The 7,217-nt window shown below is 44.5% G+C and overlaps 1 pseudogene; it reads right to left on the bottom strand.

Moving 5' to 3' along the window:
- Positions 1 to 3,882: 3,882 nt before the first annotated feature.
- On the bottom strand, positions 3,883 to 4,550 carry LOC147709153 (18S ribosomal RNA; annotated as a pseudogene; the record flags this gene model as incomplete).
- Between the last annotated feature and the right edge of the window lie 2,667 nt (positions 4,551 to 7,217).

Consider the following 7,217-nt stretch of genomic DNA (forward strand, 5'->3'; position numbering starts at 1 on the left):
ACTGATATTCTTTCATTTTGTTATGCTTGCTGATCCAGAAGTTTGAGGTTTGATTATTTGCTATGTATTTTATACCATCTCCTTGGACAGGGAGATTTGTCCATTTCTCAAATTCTTCTTTCCTCCAATCATATGTTGCTAACAAATTCGAATCATAACTCAGAAACCAATGGTCTAAAATGTTGAGATTGTGCGTTTTGATAATGTTATCAATGTTATCATTTATTACTTCTCCTGCATACAAGAATGAATAGCTATGTACAGGTCTGGAGCTGCCCTGGGATACAATAAACTATTGACTTTATTTAGACCAATTGCTGTACATATTTTTGCTACACTGAGGCCCCCAAATGATTTTTTCTAATATAGGAGACCATCACATGTGTATGCAGGAAGGTGTAGAAAATGTTTGACATACTTTTTTAGTGTTTGATCCAGAACATTTAAAGTTTTAGCTTCAAATCCTCCTGTCATTTCCAATTTAAAGAACAGTTTAGGGACCAAGTACTAACACAAAATGTATACTTTCTGCGTGGGCTTAAGTGGTAGATTATCAAGTTTTTGAGCCCAATTAACAAGAACCTCATTGATTTTGTTGTTGCTTCTATGGCCAGTGTGTGGATCAAAGTTCAATCTGAGGTATCTCTCAATTTCTTTTGTATGAATGTTTTCAATATTTTCTTTTTCAAACTGCCATGGTTTACAGTTATTAATCAGGATTTTATCTTTATGGTAACGGATATAAAATCCATACGTCTTTTTCACATTAAGTTTTAATCCTGTTGTTTTACTGAACGTTTAAATGATTTTCAGATTTGTACTCATTCCTTACCAGGTGCTGCTAATTACTGCAATGTCATCAGCAAAGGCGAGAGAGGTGATTTGCTCAATAAGACCATCTGATCCGAAAGCCCTTACTGTATTTCTGAAGATCACAGATCAGAGGATCCATGGCAATGGTAAATAGCAGTGGGGATAAAGAGTCACATTGTTTAACCCCAGATTTCATTGTTATTTCAGGAGTTGTTTTGTTGTTCTTTCCCTTGAAAAATGTTTTTGAGTCAGTGTATAAGTCTTTTATTATGTCTTCGATGTATGATAGAACTCTGTGCCTTGAGAGACTCTGTATAATGTGACCATGGCAAAGGCTTTTGAGATATCTATGAACACTACTGGTAATGAGTGACTGTTTTTTGTGCCCCTTTTATGTTGTTTTGCAGAAGAGTCAGATTCTCAAGATAACCTCTCACCTTCATAAAGCCTTTTTGTCTCGTATTCAATTCAACAAAAAATGAGAGTCTTTTAGTTAGTATTTTTGTGAATAACTTCATGAATGCAGTGTTGATGGCAATTGGAAGCAAATTACTGATTTTTTTAAGTTCACTGATCAGTACATTCTTGGGTATCAATATTGACCGGTTCTTTTTGATACTTTCTGGTACTCTTTTCATCGATAACCAAGACGATAAAATTCTGGGCAGCAGTCTTGTTTGCCTGCTATGCACTTTATTCAAGTCATTCAGACCAATCTTATCAGGCCCCAATGCTTTCTTTAAATCAGAGTCATCTAAGGCATTAGTTATTTCGAGCACTGTGATTTCTTTACATAAATTTCTAATTTCTCATTCATCCAGCATCCGATTAATCAGCATGAATGTAGGGGTTTTCTTGTTTTCTTTTTCAATTATGCTTTTGTAGTATTGGAAAATTTCATCATCACTGATTTGGCAAGTGGCATCTTCTGCCCCATCAGTGATAATCCTGGCAATTTTCTTTTTATCTTTTTTAAACATTGCCTGGTCTTCTTTATAGCTGCCCTTTGCTTTTGCATAATTTTTCTTGTGTGTCCAATTAAGCCTTCCGTGTTTCTTGTCTTTTTTTGTTAGTTCATAGGCTCATTATTGAGTTCACTTGCTGGTTCACTACGATTTGCTGGTACAGGACTTATATCAATTGTGTTTTCTGAGATATAAGTCACTATCTCATCCATCAGATCCATAGCAGCATCGTGTTGCTCTCTGTTTTGGGTGTACTTCCCGACTTCTGTGATTCTATCATCCAGCTCATCAAAGTTCTTTTGTGCATGTTTGCGATTGATAAAGTCTCTGCGCTTTTCTGTTGTTACTTCCACTGTAACCTCTGGTCCATCGCAAGAGTCATTTTCAGAAACATTTGATGCTTGCAGTACATCTTTTGCTGGTTTGTTACTCTTATCTCTTCTATCTCTTCTTTTTTCTGCAATTTGTTTTCTGTTTTTATTGTGGAAATGTGGAACCATTAGCACATTAATTAATAGAGCTGCAAGTCTAGCTTCATTTTCAGCTCTTGGATGCGCATTCTGAGCATGTTGTGAAACTTCAATCATTGCTCCAAATCTGGGGTCACAGAAGCTGCACAGGAATGGCAGCTCTCTTTTATGAGGTCTTCCTTTACATTTGGCATAATGGCATGCAATATTGTGATATTCAGCTTCATTGTCACATTTTAAGCGATACGTGTTGCGATAGAAGCATTTGGCTTGTTGGAGACAGGTTTTCTCAGTTCTTTAAAAGTTCCCAATATGTCTCCACACAAGTCACATTCATACTTTTCATTTGAGTATTTCCAATAAGTGATTTTTTTTGTGTAGTCACTTTTCTTTGTTATTAAATCTTTTCTGACCTCGTACACATCGGGAAGATTTTCGAAGTTGGTTGAACCAATGTCATTCTTAGCTGAAGAGGCCGCAAACTCGATGGATTCTCTGAGGCCTACTGTTGTGTCTTCTTCTGCTACGGAGGGTGAACTATGGCCTACATCGTGATCTGAATCATTGCTTTTTGCATTGTTTGAAGCGGGTGCTGGTTTGTCAAATTCGGGGAGGATGTTAATGATTTTTGGAAAAGATAGCACCTCCTTACGCCATCTTAATGGGGCTTTTTAATCTCCAGGAACTACCCCATCTGGAATTGTGTTAGCTTGCTTCTCCATTTCTCACTAGCACGCTCGCTGTCATGATAGAACTTTTTTGGCCTGTCTCTATAGACTTCTCTACGCACAGTCTAGCACTATAGATGCAGTTGCCGGCGGGACCACTGGGAGGTAAAGGCCACTACAAGTGAGAATAGATTAGGAGAGTCATAGTTACTCCCGCCGTTTACCTTCGCTTCATTGAATTTCTACACTTCGAAATTCCAAGCACTCGGCAGAAATCACATCACGTCAGGGAGGGTCGTGAGAGAGGGTCACCCCACCTGAACATCAGCCCTCCATTGCCGGGCGGCCCGAGCCGTGCTTGTCAGCTGGCGAGTAGCCCACTCCACTAATGCCCAGGTCAGAGGCACCAGAAGGGAAGAGCCAGGTGGCTCCACATCCCGCACACCTCTTACCAAGAGGAGCCGGGGTCCCCTCGCAGGTCCTTGGCTTCTTCTCTTCCAGGCCACCCTGCTGGGCGAGAAGGACGGCTCCATAGTCAGACGAAGTCCGGTTGGGCGGGGACTCAGGGAGCGAGAGCTGAGGCGGAGGCAGGACCTATCTACGGGGGGTGTGGTACCAGCCCGAGGAGCCACTGCTATTCGGTTCCCCCTCACTACGGGGGTCGTGCCGGGTGAGCGTGGGTTCCTTCACGGGAGGGCCTACCACTGTGCCTCTCCCGGAGAGGGACAGGGGACAGGGCCACCCCCCATCCCCAGTCCTGCAGGCGTCAGTCAGGTCCTCCTAGGTAGAAGAGGCCTGCCGAAGACCTGGTCCTCACCCAAGCGCCCCATGCAGCCACAGACCTCTCCGCTGGCTGGGCGTGGCAGGGCAGGGCTGGGCCCTGTGCCTACGGTGTGCTTGCAGGAGGCAGCCGAGGGTTATTGTCTGGGGCCGTTGGTTGCTCAGGGCGCGCCGCCATTAATGACCCTTCTGCAGGTTCACCTACGGAAACCTTGTTATGACTTTTACGTCCTCTAGCTAATCAAGTTTGATCATCTTCTCGGTGCTCCGCCAGGGCCATTGCCGACCACAGCGGGGCCGATCCGAGGACCTCACTAAACTATTCAATCTTTAGTAGCAAAGGGTGGTGTGAACAAAGGTCAGGGACTTAATCAATGCAAGCTTATGACCTGAACTTACTGGGAATTCCTTGTTCATGGGAAATAATTGCAATCTCCAATTCCTATCACGAATGGGGTTCAGCGGGTTACCCTCACCTGTCGGCGAAGGGTAGACACATGCTGCTCCATTCAGTGTAGTGCGCGTGCAGCCCCGGATATCTAAGGGCATCACAATCCTGTTATTGCTCGATCTTGTGTGGCTGAACGCCACTTGTCCCTTTAAGAAGTTGGACGCCGACTGCTGGGGGTCACGCAACTATTTAGTATGGAGGAGTCTCATATGTTATCAGAATTAACCAGACAAATCGCTCCACCAACTAAGAACGGTCATGCACCACCACCCACATAATCAATCTGTCATTCCGTGTCTGGGTGAGGTTTCCAGTGTTGCGTCAAATTAAGCCAAAGGCTCCACTCCTGGTGGTACCCTTCCGTCGATTCCTTTAAGTTTCAACTTTGCAAAAATACTCCCCCTGGAACCCTAAGACTTTGGTTTGCCGGAAACTGCCAAGCGGGTCATGGGAATAAAGCCGCCGGATCGCTAGTTGGCATTGTTTATAGTCAGCACTACGATGGTATCTGATCATCTTTGAACCTCCAACTTTTATTCTTGATTAATGAAAACATTCTTGGCTAATTCTTTCACTTTGGTTCGTCTTGCGCGGGTCCAAGAATTTCACCTCTAGCGGCACAATACGAATGCCCACGGCCGTCCCTCTAATCATGGCCTCAGTTCCGAAAACCCACAAAATAGAACCAAAGTCCTATTCCATTATTCCTAGCTGAAGTATGCAGGTGACCGCTCTGCTGTGAACACTCCAGTTTCTTCAAAGTAAACGCTTCGGACCCCCAAGACACTCAAGAGCATCAAGGGGTGCTGAGAGGGAGGGGCTGGGACAGGCGGTAGCTCGCCTCACAGCAGTCCGCCAGCTCGATCCCAAGATCCAACTATGAGCTTTATAACTGCAGCAACTTAAATATACGCTACTGGAGTTGGAATTATTGCGGCTGCTGGCACCAAAATTGCCCTACAATGAATCCTCGTTAAATGATTTAAAGTATACTCATTCCAATTACAGGGCCTTGGATTGTTATTTTTTGTCACTACCTCCCCGAGTCGGGAGTGGGTAATTTGCGCGCCTGCTGCCTTCCTTGGATGTGGTAGCTGTTTCTCAGGATCCCTCTCCAGAATCGAACCCGATTCCCCGTTACCCATTGTCACCATGGTTGGCACAGAAAGTACAATCAAAAGTTAATAGGGCAGACATCTGAATGTATTTTCGCTTGTCACGGGGACAAGGGGTTGAGAGGTTCAGTCGTTCGCGCACCGGTGGGCCCAGCCGTCTACCCCGGAAGGGAGAGGTGGGCCAAAGCGCAGCCTGAGTGAGAAGCAAAGGGTGTCTATGCCTGGCGGCGGCACCCCTCAGAACGGTAGTTCCAAGCTGCTGCGGAAATGCGCTGGACAGAGAGGGGTGATGGCCTGGCGAGCGAGTCCTATGGACCTGCAGCGCGGCAGAATCCGAGGGCCTGGCACCAACCAACCCCTTCCGCTCGGGTCGGACCACTGGGGGGCACACGCTGCCGGGGCCACTCCGCCGTTGTTCAGCTGGGTGGGGTGAAGGGCCTCCCACCAGGCAGCAGGCCCTCAAGTCAGGCAGTCCATGCTGGGTGGAAGCTCTGCTCGAAACAACAGCCGGGGCTGGCGAAGCAGTCCATCTCTAGACGGACCAAGTGTGCCCAATCAATTGAAGTATGGCCGGGGCCTCCCCTGGCAGGGCGCCCTGTGCCTGGGATGCTGGCTTTGTGTCCCTGCCTGCTCCTGGTGCGAGCAGGCTCAGAGGAAAGACCCATCAGGAATGGCTGAGAGGCAGGTGTGGACCTGAGCCCCGGGTCCTGCCTTCCCATGTCTCAGAATTGCCAGAAATCATGGAGGTCTGACTAACCCTCTCCCTAGTAATCCCGAGGAAAATGACCCCCCTTTCTTGTAATCCGTGTGCACTGTGTGACGGAGGTAACCCAGGCCGTGAATGTGCCTGACCTCCTTGAGCCCTCAGTAGGATTAGGGAGGCAAGTAGCCCACCCCACCCATGACACAGCTGGCATGAACAAAAGGGCAGGGCATATGATATAGATGAGTGTAGTTTGGTGATTGCAATTCCTTTCCTTTACTTCTCCTTTTTTTATATTTCTTTTCCACAATATGGTAGAGCAATATCAAAATAAGAATTGTTTGCAGCAGGTGCAAAAAATGTACACTCTCTATCTCTCTACTCTGCTTTTGAATTAGTATCTTCAGAAACTTTTGTAATTACTTTAATGGATGGAGCAAATAATTAACATAGTGCAATGTGAATGGTGTATTGAATATGGGGAAATATGGCTCGATTGTGAACTGGTTGGCTTCTTTTAAATTTAATGTGTTTTTTTACAGGAAACTCATTTAAAATGAAGAAATACAAAATTTAAGATTTGTAGGTATTTTTCTCATGTTTATTTTGTCTCTTTGGAGGAAGAAGTGAGGGTTGTGGTGATTTATCTTGCTTCCATTATTAATTGGCAAATAGATGAAATCATGGGAGATGAAAGGGGCAGGCAGATCTGGGTTAAAACCTCAGTAAGAGGGTTCCATTTACATTTTCTCAATTATTGTGGGCAGATTGAGTATGAGACAGAGGCTTTACATCAAGTCAATGAGGCTACTATGATTGCCGTGGGCCGATAACTTTTTATGCAAAATTTAAAGCTAGACAGTTCAAAAAAGGAGAAGAGGCAATTAAAACATAAAATTGCAACATTACAGGTGCAAAGACTATGCCTTGATTGACCCATAGCGATTAGATCATTCAGGTATTTTACAATATTCATGATTTCCGCAGCAATTTAATACTGTGCCAATAAAATATTGTTTTCTATATCTCAAATTTGGAGAAGAGGGGCAGCTTGTATTTGGCCTAATTCCTCTTGAGACCACTCAATATTTTAGCTAGAACTTGAAAAAAATGTTTATACTAGATCTGCTCGTAGATGGCAATTTGATACGCCATTTCTGGCAGATCAGACTTCTACACAAGAATTGAGATTATTAATTAGTGATTTATTTTCAAACCAATATCAATGCAGCACAAGTTTGTTCAGTATGGG

This window comes from Lissotriton vulgaris, chromosome 6 (genome assembly GCF_964263255.1).
Source record: "Lissotriton vulgaris chromosome 6, aLisVul1.2, whole genome shotgun sequence".
Taxonomy (NCBI): domain Eukaryota; kingdom Metazoa; phylum Chordata; class Amphibia; order Caudata; family Salamandridae; genus Lissotriton; species Lissotriton vulgaris.